This window comes from Ambystoma mexicanum, chromosome 7q (assembly GCF_040938575.1).
Source record: "Ambystoma mexicanum isolate Mex_15411 chromosome 7q, UKY_AmexF1_1, whole genome shotgun sequence".
Classification (NCBI taxonomy): domain Eukaryota; kingdom Metazoa; phylum Chordata; class Amphibia; order Caudata; family Ambystomatidae; genus Ambystoma; species Ambystoma mexicanum.
The window spans coordinates 420,311,023-420,330,161 of NC_090941.1; positions in this window are offsets into that span (position 1 = coordinate 420,311,023).

A 19,139-nucleotide genomic window follows, 5' to 3' on the forward strand; every position below is an offset into this window, starting at 1 on the left:
GCGTGACGCTTGCCTGTCACAGTCCCGGCTCTTCCAGCAGTGCCTTGCGTGTATCCAGCTCCCAGCAAACCTACCTGATGCACATCTCGGCCACGTGTGAGCTCCCTTGAATTCTGCCACACCTCAGAGTGGCTTAGCAACCCAGAACTCTGCATCCAGAATCACTCGCCGGCTTCATCCTCACCACGGGACTCAGCGTTTTCTTTCATTGCTTTCCAGACGGTTCTGGACCTTCACCTGCTGCATTCCGGAAATTCCTGCAACATCGGGAAGAACGAAGAACAAGGGGGTAAGCACAGACATTCCACGCCACCCTCCAGCTTAACCCCCTCAATTCAATACTCACTGCGGTGGCTCCAGTCCTCTCTGGTAACAGCGGAGTCGACCTGAAAGGTAGGATAAGAACAACATTAGACATTCTTTGGACATTATTGATCAAAGCGTGCCTCTTCCAATAAGACGGTACGCTGGCACATTGCCCGTATGCTGGTTCCAAGGGGACATTAACCAGTGCAGATCAGTGCCCATGCACAAAGGAACTTGTAAGGCAACTACGCAAACTGGTGCGCTGCAGCTGGCCTGGGCCGTCGTGGTCCAGTGAAGGAACTGGACTAGGATTGCCAAACCGCCTACCCAGTGAAGCAACTGGGACAGACTCATTGCCTACCCGGAGATCCCAAACAGAACTAACAATACAGAGTACCCTGGGATCTTCCCACTAAATCTAAATCGCTCCCACCTCTCTGACCAGTGGGTAGTTGACCTGCAGTGAGCAGAGGGAAAGGAGTGTTTTGGGCCAGCAGCAAGGGGCTAGAGATCGTCGACAGACCGGACCAGAGACTGGACCTGAGATTGCCAACAGACTGGACCGGGCACTCCTGCAGGACCCCAGAGGTAAGCGTTACACACTTCTTAATTTATTACAAAATCATTTAGAAAACATTCACTAGAAGTAGGCAACTTAATATTATACTCAAATACACTCCAGTACTAAACCAACAAGTTCCTGGAACACGTTTGGCTCCCCTGAAGTGGGAGCAAAATGGCACATCAGTCACTTTAAATGGGGGTAGAAGGGCACAAGTTTTTAGAATAGATCACAATTACTTTCTTAGGCAGTGCAAATAGTGTCAGTTAACTAGAAGAGTCGATTCAATTCAATAGGCATAGGCCAAAGTCAATGGACTAGTGTCTTGGATAGGAAAGAGCAGTTCTGGTAGTAAACGGAAAAGTCTTTGCCAAAGTTCTCAGAAGTAGTCTGTATGAAAAAGAATAATATGTTCGGTCACAAGCTGATTAGGCCTGCACATTGGGAAAGTTTCACAAACTTTCACTGCGAAAGAGAGATTTTCTCATTCGAGTTGTCAGGGTACCTTAATATGAAGAAAAAGATGCAGCTGAAGTTGTTGGTTCCTGGGAGTTCCTGCAGATCTCAGTGTTCCTGAAGCCTCAGTTGTGGGGACAAGAGGGAGGACGTCGGGGGACTCCTGCACTGCACGGGATCATTGGAAAACACTGACAAAATGGAGTCACTTCAGTTTGAGTAGCTGTAGTAAAGCACCCAAGCTGGTGTCCTTCCCCCTGGTTAAACCTTAACCAGCTCCATGAATGGTATCCAGGTGGCTTACGGGTTGATTGGTCCCACCAACTCAAAGGAAGAAGCCGTCCTTGACAGAGCTTCTCTGTCAAAAGGAGTTTGGCAACTCAGACCTGCAGCAGGACTTCACCGGGCAAACCAACGGTCCAGGAGTTGCAGCGGTGTCCTCTTCTAGCTCGTCTTTGGTTCTTTCGTTCCAGTGGTCGACTCTGCCTTCCAGTTCAGGAGACTCACCTTTTAAACAGTTTTCTCCCATTAATTCCAGCCTAGCTGTCACTCACCCAGCAGGGTTGCTGTCCTTGCCGGCAGTCAGCCAGCCAATCACGCCAGAGTTCATTTGGGTCTCCTAGGAGACTAAGCACAGGGAGTTTCAGGCACCTCCGTCACTTCCTGTACACCCCAGATACTCAGGCACCAGAGGCGGTCTTCAGTCCTGAAGCCCGCCAAAGGCATACGAACAAAGGGCCCAAACCTGGTTTGGCACACATAGACAAACCTTATAAGGACCTTTCCAAAAAGAAACAGCGATTAAAGAAGACCGGGACCCGTTTTGACAAGGGGCTTAAGGTGCCATCTTGAAAAACATGGCTTCTGTTATTTTTACCTACCGGTGTTTGCGGTTGGGAAAAATCATGGTAGTTCATTGTAAAACCACTGCCACCAGCCATTTCAATAGGAAAGGGTAGCATTTGACTGCTCCATAAGTATTCAGACACAGGGGATACTGGGAACAAAGGCTCACAGTCTTTCCAGGTAACAAAATCAAGTCCTAAGGGTCACTAAGGTGAAGGGAATTATCACATTTATGAGAATTCTCCCTAACAAAGTAGCAAACCCTGTCACATCCAGTGTAACTGTCCTTGCTGGGAAGGGCCAAATAAGTCAACTTTCATCATATACACTGGACAGGAACTCACAGCATTCCAGTAACAAACACAGTTCATTTGACTCGTTCTGCAATGTGTAACTGCTTTGAGCGCTTGTAAGCAATACCTACCCAAACATCGGCTGCCTGCACCAAGGTTCTTTATGTCAAGTGTTATTGGAGCTTGTTGAATTGCACCATCTAGCTGAATGGTGTTGCAACAGCTTGACCACCATAAACATGATATGATACACTTGAAAGTGCCAAGAACAAAACATCGACACTGTAGAGACATAGAAAGAAGCTATTAAAGTGTCTACAGTGGCTCTACCCCCTTGCCAATGTTTTAAGGGCAAAACTGTCAGCTAGAGCCCTACTCCTTACCTTTTTTAAAGACATATACCTAAAATGTAACATTACTACAATGACAGTATCCTGCGTACAGCTGTCTTCATATGTAGAGTGCCACTTTTAACCAAAAGTCGCATATAATGTGTATTGCATTTTATTAGTTTGCCTGTCCTTTTAGTTTAAAGTCTTGTATTTTTTAATAAAACTTGAAGGAGCATTACTTTATTTTGATATCAAAGTGCTATTGTTGTTTTGGATGCTCCCTTGCTAGCTCACACTCTCATGAAGATTGCAGCCTGACCTTAGCTCATGCTACCTTTCACACAAGCCCAGTGTGCATGGTGTGCTTAGCGATTCAAGCATGCAACACTTTTATCACAGACTTTTTCAAATATAAAAATCTGTGGTCATTCTAATGTTCCCAAAATGTTCATTGATTTCTTGTAAATCAAACAGGAAATGTGTTTCGTTAGACAGGAAGAAATACAGGGAGACAGCAATAGAGAGAGAAAGAGAGAGAGGGGAGAGAGAGAGAGAGAGGGAGAGAGAGAGAGAGAGAGAGAGAGAGAGAGAGAGAGAGATCACACAGTGAGTAAAGACAGTATTTTTGTATTTCATCCAAGTGGATTTCACATAGGCAGATTATCCCTACAACCAACGTGTGTACAAAGAGCTTCATGAACAGTAGAATTCCATTGTTTCACTGCTGATAAGTGCACAATTGTGTTTCTCCATTTCCTCCTCCCATCTTGATATTAACTTTTCAAAAAGTTAATGTTTGTGGCTCCTCTCACCCTTTCACATCTACCCACTCAATAGGTATATTCGCACTTCTTTTAACATGTTTTCTTCTGTGATGAAGATACCCAGATCCTCCTTTATTGGATAGGGGGATTGGGTCATGAAGTCGTATGTCATGTTTCTGCAAATAATTACCCCACAGTCCGGTTCCGATCTCTCCCACACTACTTACTTCTGCATTGGGATGCATGCCTTGACGTTCCCAGCATGGTTATCCTGGTGGCATAACCGGCTCCCATCATCATGCATGTGTGGGCGCTCATCATCCTCCTCGCTAATCCCTCCATGCAACCGAGGGGAAAACCATTTTCTGCTTAGAACAGGGGTTTCTCAGATTCACTTCTTTTTGGAAGTGTACTTTTTTGGAAGAACCCTAGTGTAGAGGTATCGCGAGAGCCCCGCTCTCGCGAGATCTCGCTCGTGTGATCAGCTCCTCCCCCGCGCGTTACGCGGGATTACGGGACGGAGCTGAGGACGCGGAGAGCAGCGTCTTCCCGGCTCCTCCGAGCACGGGAATATATTTACGAGTTTTGCCGTGAATTAAAGCCACGGCACCCAAACCCCTGTTGGCCACGTTTGGCCCAGTTAATCCTGGACATTATCTATGCTTCATTGATCCAGACTTGTTGGAAATAAAGTCCTGGTGAAAAATCTGCCTGGCTCCTGTCTTCCTTCAGGCACCATTATACAACATAAATTGGCGACGAGGATCACCACTAGAACCGCGCAGAGACATGCAGGGAGCCACACCGCCACCACCCTTTCTACAGACACCAGGTAGGCCTGCCATTCCTTGGCCACAATGGCAGCCCCTGTTCACGACCTACGTGGAGGCAATGGGTGGATCTGGATTTTCAGCAGTGAGACGCAGGGCCATGTTACTTAACGCCTTAGGGGTGGAAGGGCAAAGAATTTTCGAGGGCCTTACCCCGATACCAGTAGATGACGTCAATGACGATGTGTTCATGGAGGCCGTTAGAAGAATCATTAAGAGGTTCGCCAGCAAAGAGAACACTGTACTCCATAGAATAAGGTTTTACACTCGGAAACAGGAGCAGTCCGAACCCGTCGATGACTACGTCACGAAGTTAAGGGAACTAGCAGCCCTGTGTAACTTCGGTACCAACGCGGAAAACCGCATATGCGACATGCTAATCGTCCATACCAACAGTCGCAAAGTCCAGGATAAGTTCATCCTCGAAAAAGAGTTACAGTTAGAAAAGGCCGTGGAAATTGCCAGAGCGGTAGAGGAAACCGCGGGGAGAAGGAAAGAGTTTACAGGGGCCCAAGTCCCCACTGAAATACAAGCAAGTGGATTCCGTCCAAGAAAGGAAAAATCTGCACCAGACACGAGAGAGTCAAGGAACAGCAAGAGAGAACCCCTCAAGTGTCATAGGTGCTCCAGCACCAAACACCTGGCATATGACAGAGAGTGCCCAGCCAGAGACAAGGAGTGTTCAATCTGCAAACGCATAGGACACTTCTCGATAGTGTGTCGATGGAGGAACAAGAAGGTCGCGAGCCTCACCACAGACCACACAAAGGAAAGGGAATCCTCGTCAGATGAGGAGGGGAGACCCACGGTCATAATGGTGAACAGCACCCGAGCCAGGAGAGAGAAGCCTCACTGCCTCATCAGAGTCGATGGAAGAGAGACTCGGGTTATGGCAGATTCCGGGTCGGACCTCACCATCCTACCCCTTCAGACATATAAAGACATGGTGGGTAAAGAGAAAGTGGAAGTGCTCACCACACGACACAAGCCCACGGTGTTTGGCGGGGCCTCAGTCGAACTCTTAGGGTATATCAACGGAAAAGTCGAATTCAAAGGAAGGGAAACCATCACCAGAGTCTACTTCAGCCATGAAGGGCCTGCAGTATTGGGCTGGGATGATCAAGACAAGTTAAAAATCAGACTGGATCCCAGCACAGAAGATCAAGTCCTATCAGTCCATACGAGGAATGAATCTGTTGTCAAGAGCGACTACCCAACACTTTTCTCGGAGGAGCCGGGGCACATTAAAAGTTTCATTCACAAGATCGTGCTCAAAAGAAATGCCGTCCCTGTCAAGCACCGGGTGAGACCAGTACCGGCCACAGCAAGGGACACCCTGAGGCAACAGCTGGACAAAATGAAGATGGAAGGAGTGATAGAAGAGATTGAAGCGTCCGAATGGCTGAGCCCAGTCGTCCTGATAAAGAAACCCCACTCACAGGAATTAAGGGTGTGCATAGACCTGCGCAGCCTAAATTTAGAAGTCATCACGGACAACTACCCGCTCCCAAGCATAAACGAACTCATATTATTAATGAAAGAGGCCAAAATATTCTCAAAGCTTGATATGAGAAATGCATATCATCAGATACAGCTCCATGAAGAGTCGAAACCACTTACCGCATTTATCACGCCCTTTGGCACGTTTCAATTCACTAAAATGCCTTTCGGGTTGTCGTCGGCTGCGTCGGCCTTTCAGCGCATGATGGACGTCCTACTCAGGAAAGTCGAAAATGTAGTATATTTTCAGGATGACATATTGGTTTATGCAAAGGACAAGCAGACGCATGATACCACCCTCAAAGTGGTTCTCAACAAACTACAAGATGCAGGAGTGCGTTTACGTCACGAGAAATGCTCGTTTGGAGTAAAAGAAGTGGAATATCTGGGGTACAAAATTTCGGAAAAGGGGATCAGCCCGAAAGAAAACCTGATGCAAGCCATCACCAAAGCTCCTGAACCAGCCACCAAAGAAGAGGTGAGGTCTTTTCTGGGATTGGCTGAGTATTACACGAAATTTATACCAAAGTTTTCAGAAACCACGTCACCCCTACGCGATCTACTCAAAAAGGGGACAGAATTTTCTTGGAGGGAACCTCAGAAGAGGGCGATGGACACCATAAAGCAACACATCATGAAAGCTCCATGTCTGCAACCCTTTAACCCAGAGTGGGATACGGTCATTACCACTGACGCCAGTGCATACGGATTAGGAGCAGTGCTAACGCAGAGGAGAGGTGACACCGAACATGTGGTGGCCTTCGCGTCGAAGGCACTATCAGAGGCGGAACGGAATTACTCAACGATTGAAAAGGAAATGCTAGCATGCGCATGGGCAGTCGAACATTTTAGAACATATGTGTGGGGCACAAAGTTCAAGCTGGTGACAGATCACAAGCCGCTCATCCACATGCTCAGCCCGGGAGGCACCAAAACATCCACGCCCAGGCTAGCTCGCATTGCAGCAAAACTACAAGAATACACATTCGAAATCCATCACATATCAGGATGGAAAAACTTGCAAGCCGACTGCATGTCGAGACTGCCAGAGAACAAGGAAAGGGCTACCACATTCCTACATGGGGAATGCATAGTCGCATCCATATCAGACATAAGGGCCCCAGATTACCTGGAACTCAGTGAAAGACACTGGGAAGAAGAAGACGGGAAGGACCCAATCATGGCCAAGATACGCAATTGGATCAAAGAAGGCTGGCCCAATGAGAAAATGCTGCCGGAGGGCATGAGAGCATATTGGAAGGTGCAAGATGAGTTGTCGGAAACGGAGGGAATAATCATGAAAATGGACCAGATCATCCCCCCCACAGGAATGAGGCGCACCATACTCTGCAGGGCCCACGCGGGGCACCTCGGGAACACGATGACTCGCCGCAGGGTGAGAGAAGCTTACTGGTGGCCGTCCATGGACCAGGAAATACGCGCCATGATAGAGCGCTGCCATGAATGCCTAAACAGTGACAAAAGACTTAAGGTCCGACAAGCGCCTCTCATTCCCACGGAGATACCAGAAGCGGTATGGTCCAAAGTGGGCATTGACTTCATAGGGCCCCTGGAGGCGATGGAAACGGAACATAAATATGGCATAGTGCTGGTCGACTACTTATCCAAGTGGGTCGAAGCCGAGTTTGTCCCGAACATAACCACAGAGACGGTCATAGAGGTACTCACTGAAATATTCCAAAGGGAAGGCCTCCCCAAAGAAGTCGTCACAGACAATGGTGTGCAACTAGTATCCAAAGATATGGAAGCATTTTTGAGAAAGAACCACATCAAACAAAAGAAAGCGGCCTTGTATCACACCCAAGCAAATGGACTGGTGGAGAGGGCGAACAGGTTCATAAAAGGGGCCATCCAACTGGCAACAGCGTCAGGAATGAACTCCCTCAAAACTGCCAAAGAAGCCATAGCGGCTCACAGGCTTACGCCAAATGGAATTACTCAAGTATCCCCATTCAAAATGTTGAGAGGGAGGAGTGCGGCATCCACCCTCATTCCTCCATGGCTGGCGAAAGTAAGGGAAGATGAAGCAGTTGACATGACTGAAGTAGTATGGCGCATGGAGAGAAACAAGAAACGCATGAAAGCGTGGAGTGATGAAAGAAGAAGGACGAAGCAAGCGCCCAACATAAGAGAAGGGGACTGGGTCAAAATCAAACTGCCAAGAAAGGACCTAGCCACGGGATCCCGTTACAGTAGGCCCATAAAAGTAACTCACCAAGGGACCAATCACGTCCGCACGGAAGACGGGCGCTCGTGGAATTTGGAAAGGGTAGCATTATACCAGAGAAGGCAAGAAGAAGCGAGGACCCAAGAGACACCCCACTTAGAAACCGAAAGAGATAATTGGAGAAACGAGGAACAAGAAGCAGAAGGAAGCGATGGAGAAAGAGACGCAACCGTAGTGGAGCGGGAAGAACCATGTGAAAGTCCTGAACCAGAGCAGCAGAGACCATGCCCTGTAATCAGTGAGAGGCCCTGAAGGGAGCACAGAAGACCGGTGAGATACAATGACTATGTAGTACAGTGAACCCGCTCTGCTTTTGGGAAAAGGGAGGTGTGTAGAGGTATCGCGAGAGCCCCGCTCTCGCGAGATCTCGCTCGCGCGATCAGCTCCGCCCCCGCGCGTTACGCGGGATTACGGGACGGAGCTGAGGACGCGGAGAGCAGCGTCTTCCCGGCTCCTCCGAGCACGGGAATATATTTACGAGTTTTGCCGCGAATTAAAGCCACGGCACCCAAACCCCTGTTGGCCACGTTTGGCCCAGTTAATCCTGGACATTATCTATGCTTCATTGATCCAGACTTGTTGGAAATAAAGTCCTGGTGAAAAATCTGCCTGGCTCCTGTCTTCCTTCAGGCACCATTATACAACACCTAGGTGATCCGTTGTTTTTTTTTTATATTTATAACATTCTCTCACTGGAACACACCCATGGGCCCCTTACATTTTTCTTTTCCTTCCTTTCTCAAAAAACTCACCCCTGCATCCGCCAGATTGCCCGGGCCTGCTTGCCCTGTTTACAGTGTGGATACGGAAATGAGTGCCATAAATAACAACTTTGAAGGGATGACCTGGCCCGGGAGGGGTTCTGTGCGACATATCAATTAACCATCGGCATTGCAACTGCTGCTACGAACGAGTGAATGACTGTTAATACACAAGTTAAATTACATAGCAGAAAGTCTGGCCGGTCCTTTGGGGCCACCATGTGATCTCTACCCGACCCTGAATTAACAGTGTTCCTGTATTGGTTAACACAGAAAGGAGTTAAAATGAAGATTAGGTTCATACCAGCCCTACTTCTTCATAGCAATTTCGGTGCAGACTGTGTTTTTTCCTACACTGCATTTTCATAATGCCTGGTACAGAGGGTCTGACTTTTTGTGATCTCACTGGACGTATCTCTTCTGTCTCTAGTATGTTTCTGGAACGTGAAGCCAAGACTAGCAACAGACACTTTTGTATATTTACCGCTCTACGTCATCTAGGCCAGAACATGATTGTGCCACTTGATCTACACTCATGGATCATTCAATAGTGGTTTTTTTTTAGCAGTTAATGCTCTGTTACTTTCCTTCTGGTAACAGTCTCCCACAATCTGCCTGTGCCTTCTCTATGCTGGTATCACACCTTTGAAACGTGGCTTCTCTACCTCAGCTCTATAATAACCATTACAACAGCAAGATGCCAAAAATAATGCAATACAAATCATTGGATACATTTAAATCATGCTTTCACACCTCTCCTGGAATAATCAGTGATTCAATTTTGCCACTTATAAAACACAGTTATTTTTAATATAAATCTGCATTGCACAACTAAGATGTGTCTTAGATTGTTATGCATGCATTCCGTTCAGGTACAACAAGATTGTACACACTAAATGGACAGCACCTTGCACAATCATCTATTGTTTCTGCTGTCGCCAAAAGAGAAGATAAGTGACTTACTGTATACTCCTGCTAACATGCCTTTTCTGCACTCTCTGGAAGACTTAAATTGGAGAGATAACGTGTATCTGCTTTAACAGTTTGTTTTATGTCATTGTATTGTGGTGTTCTGTTAAGAACGATCACATCAGAGACTATTCAAAAAGTTAAGTGTGACCAAGTTGTAAGCGAGTTGGGAAACAGGGTCAGCATAGCGAATAGACAATTTGCACATTATTGACCTACTCTTTTTTTTTACAGTATTTATTTTATTGGTATTAAACACACAATAAATAAAGCTTCAAGTAACACATGTCTGTTACTGACCTCATTCCCAGCAATCTGACTTTAGCAGCATACTGAAAGCCTACCCTGCATACACTACCATAGTTTATTTGACCATAAAGTGCTAATAGCCGCTGGTGGCTGTTTTTTTTTTTTTTGGCAACTGTCAGAGGTCTAAATGTTTGCTCCGAAAGTGCACAAGGGACTGAACGCAGTGAGGGAGCTTAAACCAAACAAGGGGTTCTGGGAAGGCTCTCTCTACACACATTATTTTATTTTTATAAAATTCCGTTAAAATAATGGATTTACTGCATTTTTTTGAAAAATTGGGTAAAAAACCACAGTTTGCAAATGATTTTGTATTGGATAGCACATAGAAAACCCAATAGATGCAAGTTATCAACAGTGCACAGGAGCATTTTCCAACACATGTTCAAGATGCCTTTGTCAGAACATATGAACAAAACACATTTTCATGCTAGCGGTGCCCATAGTTCATACAGGCTCTACCAACATATGCCTGTATTATCATTTGGGGACTCAAAATACCATGCCACGGAAAGAAAGTATATGCAGACTGGCTATACCAACATAGTCCAGTGTATCAAGAAATCCCACTTATGTTTACTTTTTCTCTTGATTCCCAGTACAAAAATGTTATGACACTCTAAGAACATATGATCATAATTGAACTACCAATGTAAGCCAGTCTAGTCATAAAATAATCATGTTCATGTTTGCTTTACGCTTGATGACAAGTAAACAATTCCATACAACAGTTGGAAAGCATATGGAGACTGGCAACACTAATGGAGGCCAGTCTAGCCATTAATAACACATATCAGGCCTCATTACATGGTAGGCGGTAATTAACGGCCCTTACAGGCATGGCGCTAATAACGTGTCCGTGCAGGAAGAAGCCCGCTAATTGCGTGGCATCATGAGTACGCAGGCATAAGCTTAGCGCCATGCTGGTAAGGAACCTACCGCCATGCTGCAAAAGGCCCCGAAAAGTACCTTAACGGCACAGAGGAAAGCGCTGATTGCACTTCCGCCGTCCCACAACACGGCATTAGCGGTTACCGCCAAAAACGGTGACCGCTAATAGCGGCGACCGTAAATAAGCGGAACCGGAAGTAGCATCATCGCACAGGAACGGGAGAGAGCATGGTGGCCATCTTTAAAAACACAATCCATTGCCATCCTCTGCCCCAGGACCTGCAGCCACACCAGAGCTTTTAAAAATCATCCCCAGACCCACTGAGAATGTCCAAGGGCATAAAAGGAGCTGAGCGGCAGCGCAAGGAGCGCTTTTCAAATGAAGATCTGACAATGCTAACCAACACGCTTGCTGCCAACGCAGAGGTCGTGCTTGCCAATGACATGCTTCGTCCCACCCTAATCAAGAAGGAGATCTGGGCAGAGGTGGCCCGTAAAGTCAGTGCGGTGGGCTCCACCCCCCGCACTGTGAAGGATATACGGAAGCGGTGGGACGATCTACGCCAACGTGTATGCAGCATCCTGGCTGCCAGCCGGAGGCTGGCCATGGGCACAAGAGGCGGTGGAGGAACCCCAATAAAACTGCAGGAGTGGGAAGAGACCTGTTCAAGCAACAATGTGGTCGAATCAATCAAGAAAGTAGGCGAAATGGAGCGAGGTGTGCCGATATCGTCAGATGGAGGTGAGTGTCCACACAAAACACTGCACTGTGAAACATGAGGTAATCCCCCAAATGTGACCCTGAAATCATCTCATGGATGGGGCCATCAAACATACATGCACACAACCCTGCCCATATGCGGTGCACATCCCGACTCAAACACATGCATGCAGCACCAGAGACACGTGTCACCCAGACTCATGCATGAATGACCCACCCACTTTCTAACGACCTGAATGGCCAAACACGAAGTCAAAATGCATAGAACAGCAGGAACAACATCAGCATGAAGCACGTTGACCCATCACCAATGCCATCCCTCTCTTTGTCCCCTACAGGCTCACAAACTGACAGCGATGAGCAGGACACTGCGATGCAGGCCCCACCTGCTAAGAAACAGGCCAGGGGAATGGAAGCAGGCAACATGGCCAGCACATTGAGCGGCACTGGAAAGAGTGCACTCCCGCAGAGGGCCAAACCCACAAAGCCACCCATGTCATCAAGACGTGAAAGTCCGCCAGACGCAATTGCAGCACCCACTCCAGCAATCCCCCCCACGCACGATCCACCCGCGGAACGGACACTTTCCGCTGCTAATAGCTCCATCAGCGAGGCAGTTGCCACGGCACCCATGTCCGATGTGGAGGACACTTGTACCTCGCCAATTCAACACCATACACCCAGCCTACAGCAGTCAAAGCAACCGAGCCCACGCCCCACATCACATTCCAGAAGCCATGAGCAGTCTGTGGTTAGACTGGGCTCTTTATCAGTCTGGGGATGAATTTGTGGCAGGGTGCTGGAGTCCACCGGTGACATCACCTGATGCTGGACAAATACCACAAGGTGCGGCACCCACCACACAACACAGACACAGAGGCCATGACATGGCCATCATCAGACAGCGGCAGGAAGACATCACTGTGCTGGTTAGCCAGCATGTGGGCGAGGCTGCCCTGGTGAGGGAGGAGTGCAGGGAGCATGCAAGGGGCATCAGACAAGCCATAGAAGCCAGCACCAACTGGCTATCTGAGGAAATGTCACTTGTGAGGCAGGTCCTCAGAAGCATTGCAGACGCGATGGACAGGCAGAACCCCCACCAGCACCGGACCAACCGTGCACCTCCTCCTCTGCCAGCTCAAGGAAGACCAGGCCCCAGCGCATGTCCTTGCAGGCTATGCGGCGCACAACCTCACAACCCCCCAATGGTGGCAGAGGGTGTGGCAACTCGGGCCAGCCAGATGTTTCTGACACGTGTACAGCTATGTAACACTGATGTGCAAGCCATGTTTGGGAGTGTTGTGCGGGGAGGGTGAAAGGGTTTTTGGGAGTGTTGTGGGGGGAGGTGGAAAGGGTTTTTGGGAGTGTTGTGGGGGGAGGGTGAAAGGGTTTTTGGGAGTGTTGTGGGGGGCAGGGGAAAGGGTTTTTGTGTTGTTGGGTCTATGCACTTCTTTTACTTACAATACTTAATACACACTGGTGACATGACAAATCACAGGAGTGGACAATTTCTTTGTGCATGTGTGCTTTACTGGTGGACAGGGCACAGTGTACATTTCACCACAAAACCCAGTGCCCAAATACCCACACCCATTGAACACTCTTCATACATGTGTATTAGAAATATTGGTCTATCAGATGCTGGCGCACAGCACGTCCCTCCTGGGCATCGCCACCTGCATGACCTGCAGCCCCATCTTCTCCCCCCTCATCCCCATCATCATGCTCACCAGGTGGTTGCAGTTCAATGTCAGGGGGCAGTGGCACATTCTGTCTGATGCACATATTGTGCAGCATGGCACATGCCATGGTGATCTTGGCCACCTTCTCATGCCTTTACAGGTGTGCCCCACCCGACCTGCTGAGGCACCGGAACCATGTCTTCAAAAGGCCAAATGTCTGCTCAATTATCACACGGCTATGGGTATGTGCACAGTTGTATTCCTCTTCGTGCCTGTTCTGTGGGTTCCGTACAGGGGTAAGGAGCCACCTCTTCAGGGGATAGCCATCATCACCTGCATAGGTGCAACAATGGGTATGTGTAAGTGTTTACATCAAGTGGAACCTGTACATATCACACAAATCAACTTAGCATTGTGAATGACATCCACAAATCCCTGCATGGATGGAGGTAATCAAAGTAACTGCAATGGCCTTTTTGGTTGGTGCGGGGTGTCCCCCGCACATAAAAGAATGATGCAGGGGTTGCGGGGGTGTCCCCCGCAGGGTCCATTGTGCATTATGCCGCAAAAATATGGCGACATTTTTGTATCGCAATATTTTTGCGGCGGAATTATCACATGGAACCCATCGAGCACCTGGTTCAGTGTGCGTGAGAATACTGGTTGTGATATGCCATGCATCTGCCCTACTGTATGCTGGTAGGTGCCTGTGACCAGGAAGTGGAGCACAATTACCACCTTCAGTAGAGGGGGGATGGCAGTACGGATGTCTATGAGGCTGACTATGTCATTGTGTACCATGTCCACAATGGTGGTGATGGTATCCCGGTCCAGACAGTATAGGGTGTGTATCTGCTCAGGGGTTAGGTTGAACGGACTGGCTCTGATCCTGGGGATTTGTGGTTGCCTCTCTGGTACAACTAGATGCACTGGTGGGGCTTGCTGTGCCTGTCTCGCCCTCCCCCTACTCCTCCTCCTCCTCCTGCGTCTCCTCTGTTCTGCCAGTTGTTGTTGCTGTTGCAATGCAATCATGTCCTCCAGCCCATGTAATGCTGCTAGTATTGGAATCATTTTGGTGTGTGAATGGGTGTGGGAAGGGGGGTGGTGTGCTCCTTTTGTGCTTGTCCAGTCTCCATTGCCTCCTCCTGTGCTGATTGTGGGCACCTGTGGCGGTTGGGAACACTGCATATGGCCCTTTACAAGTGGTTTGCGATGCCGGTATTTCCGACATGCCGGTATAGGCTTTTTGGGACTGCCCCATGCTGCTATTTGCATGTTCGCATGTCTTGTAATGGACTCCTAATTCCGCCATGCCGCTATTGCCACCATGAAGGGTTACACGCCCGCGACCGTGGCGCTATTAGAGGCACCGTACTTAGCGGTGCCGCTAATAGCGGGTAGGCGGGTCGTAATTGGCAGGTGCGGTTTGCGATGCCGGTAATCCTTTACCGGCATCGTTTTTCCCTTAACGCCTACTGTGTCATGAGGCCCATCATGTTTGCTTTACCCTTAATGTACAGTAACTAAAAAGCACATGCCACATTAAGAAAGTATATGCAGACTGGCACTATTAGTAGTGCCAGTCTGCATACACTTTCTTAATGTGGCATGTTTTAATGTGCACCAAGGGTAGAGCAAAGTTAAGTGTTAATAACCATTTAAGAACACTTAGGTTTGATTTACCCTTGATGCACAGTAATGTGCACCAAGGGTAAAGCAAACATGAAAAGTGTTATTATGTGGTTAGACTGGACTCTTTATGCACACTACTGTGCACAACAGTTAAAACAAACATGATACATGTTCTTATGTGGCTAATAACACTTATCATTTTTGACATTGCATCTAGGCCACGATAGCCAGGTCACTTACCATGTCTGCTTTACCTTTGATGCACAGTAAATGTGCAACAAGAGTAAAGCAAACATGATAGGTGTTATTACATCACAAGAGTGTCCTACTTTTTAATGCAGGCAAGACTGGTCAAGGTATAACACTTAGCATGTTTGCATTACTGTTGATGGATAGTACTGTGCATCAAGGCTAAAGCAAACATAAGTGTTATTACATAGATAGATTGGCCTAATGTAGGTCAGTCTATCCATATACTAACACTTATCATGTCACCTTTACCCTTGATGCACTGTCATACAAGAATGCCATGCACTACATTTTGCGGGCCAGCTCCCTTTCACATGTACACTGATGAACGCTCAGATACAGCACTTTCACCCACGCATTTATACATCATTCACACTCCTTGCATGCACGCAAACATAAACACCAACAGAGTCGCATATATATATATATATATATATATAAATATATATATATATATATATATATATATATATATATATATATATATTAACCAAAAGAAAAAGTAATTACACTTTTCCATACAGGGACGGCACTCGAAGCCGTCAGGACGTCAGTGATGGTCTCCCAAAAGTAAATAAATCCACCATTCCTCACGAAATTCTTATGCCATATCCAGCTTTATTGAAGGCATGACAGAACTATGACGCGTTTCACAACGCTCCCGTTGCTTGATCACATATACACAAGTGAGTATATTGCACAGTGTTTTTAAATACAGCCAGAGCGGTTTGAACTCTATGGTTTTGCCCAACATAATTAGTCTCTTTTCTCTTTCGCCTTTTTACAATCCATCTGAATTCTCTTTTGTAAACTGCTAGCGGCCATTTTGGAATGTGTTTAATATCATTCTCCCATTTAGGATATTATGGACAATAGCAAATTAAAATGGCAGTTTCTATATATTATCACTCTAGTGATGTGAGAATACAATATAGTATAGCCGGCATCAGTGTGCGCTTATTAGCTAATTTCCAAAAAACAGACTAAATTTCCCAATATAGGTTAACCGTAAAGATAGTCTTCTGCTGTATCGAATTCAATGAGAGATCTTTTTTATATAAACATTGTCACCTAGATGTAGGGGAGGAAACATGATATTCAGACCCCTCGATCATTCTCAAGATCGTAATTAAAGTGCATAGTGCTGTAAATATTGGTCATCGATAATTCCACAATTAAACCAATAACTCCTAAAGTGCATAGTGCTCCTCATTATTCCTCACATGCGGGCAATTAATTAATTATCAGTAATCTCATTGATGATACAGACAGAAGCTAAGTTCATAAAGTGCATAGTGCTGTAAACAAACATTGATACTGACAATCAGTATACAATATAGAATATAATAAAACCAGGATTTAGGGAAACGTAGTCAAAAATGTGTACAAAAGAGAAAGGAAAGTGAAAAAAGGGGAAGAATATAGAGAATATGGGTCTAGAAAGCTGTGCAATGTTTCACTAAAAAAGTTAACATACACATATAAAAAATTGAAATTGTTAAAACAAGCTCAAGTATCAAAAAATTCAGCAGAACATTGCCTATTGTTATCGACTACAGAAAATTTGTCAGAGTTATGTCCCAAGGAATGTATACAGTTCTTCATCCAAGTTATGTCCTCTTGGTTTTTTAGTTTGGAAGTCTAAAATGTAACGTGTCTCCATCTGTCGCAGTTCTAGCTCGCGGTTACCCCCACGTGGATTGAGTTTGATATGATGCAAACCAAAGAATCTAAAACTGTCCAACTTGCTCTGGTGTTGATCTCTAAAATGCACTGCCATAGGGTATGAGGCATCTACGTTTTTTATGGCACGAATATGTTGCAAAATTCTCAATTTGAACTTGCCAGTGGTGCTACCCACATACCAAAGATTGCATGAACACAATAAAACATACACAAAAAATTCAGTATTGCATGTGATTTTAGTTTTGACTTCAACATCATATCCCAGTATTGGATGTTCATAGCTTGTCTTTTTCAGTGCAAATTGGCAGGCTTTACATTTGGTGCATTTCGAAAAACCAGTATCCTTATGTCCAACCACGTGGGTTCCACTTGGGTTATATTTTTCTGTGCCATGAAACTTGTGACTAGTGTGTCTTTGATGGAGACTGACTTCCGATAGGTTATGTTGACCCGTTTCCCCATGAATGGGGATAGAACTTCACCGGTTTTCAGGACATGCCAATGTTTTTGTAGTATTTGCCTTATCGTTTTGGCATGTGAACCATACGTGAGTATCAGTCTTACATCATCGGTTTCCAATGACTGTTCAGGTATTCGATTGGTTGAGAGCAGTGCCACTCGATCTAGATTTTGAGCTTTAATATACGCTCTTTCAATGATGGCCTTTGGGTATCTTTGTTTGGTGAAATTTCGAGCTGTGATTTTGCCGTCCAGTTTGCTACAGTTACGCCGAGTCCTGACAAACTCTCTGTATGGTATACTCCATTTAAGTGGAGTCGGGTGGTTGCTTGTTGCAAATAATGGCATGTCCGAACTTGTTGGTTTGCGATAAATTTCAGTACTGATTTCTTTTTTGTCAGTTTTCACCAGGACATCTAAGGAAATTAAGGATTCTTGGCTATGGGTCTCTGTAAATTTAAGATTTAGGTTATTGGTATTCAATATAGTCACAAAATCAAGCCAATCCTTTTCTTTTCCATTCTATAGGATAAACAGATCGTCAATATACCGTAACCAGAGGACTACTTGGTCAGTGTACTTGGTGTTGGCATCAGTCCAGACAATGAATTTTTCCCACCAACCCATAGTGAGATTTGCATAAGGTGGTGCGAAATTTGTTCCCATTGCTGTTCCACGTAGTTGGTTGCAGTAGATATTGTCAAAAAGAAATACATTGTTGGTCAAGCATAAATCTACCATTTCCATGATCATTTGTCCATGACTCAAATAGTTTAACGATCTGCTATCAAGAAAATATTTGCATGCTATTTTGCCATCATTGTGTTGGATAGAAGTAAAGAGTGATACTACATCCAGTGTAGCAAACATAAAGTTTCTTTCCCAGGTGATTCCTTCAATTTTACTGAGGAAGTCTTTCGTATCACCTAGGTAAGAACTAAGGGTAGTAATGTTTGATCAACGCATTTTAACATATTTTCTAGTGAGGCACTGTTCAGGGTAACAATAGGTCTTCCAGCGGGGCGAATAGGATTTTTGTGGATCTTTGGTAGGAAGTAAATAGTGGGGATAATGGGTGTTTTATTGAAAAGATATTTACAGTCGTCATCATCAAGAATTTTCAATTCCTGCCATTTACGCAAAAAGCACTCAACTTTAGTTTTTATGGATTCCAATGGATTTTCTTCAAGCTTTTCATAGCAGTGTTTATCACCAAGTTGGCATTGTGCTTCCTTCACATAGTCTTCTCTATCAAGAATTACTATGTTGATTCCTTTGTCTGAGGCTTTTATGATCACATGGTCAATTTCTTGCAGTTGTTTTAGAATTTTTCTTGCTTTGAGTGAAAAGTTTGGCGTCAGGGTGTTTTTTAAATGATCTGGCTTTCTTCAGGTCTTGAATAACTAAATCCCGAAAAGCTTCAATTTTACCTCCTGGCTGAAACATAGGATTGAATCTTGATTTAGCTTTTAGAGTACTCTCAATGGGCCAATCAGTTTCTATGTTCAGCATTTCTGGAGTGATGTCAGCAGCTGTGTCTGTTGCCTGGTCAGTGGATTCTAATTCAGCCAGAACAGTTAATGCTTCAAAATCCTCAATTGCTACTGCTGTTCGACCAGATAGACTTGATTTGGGTTTTGCTTTTG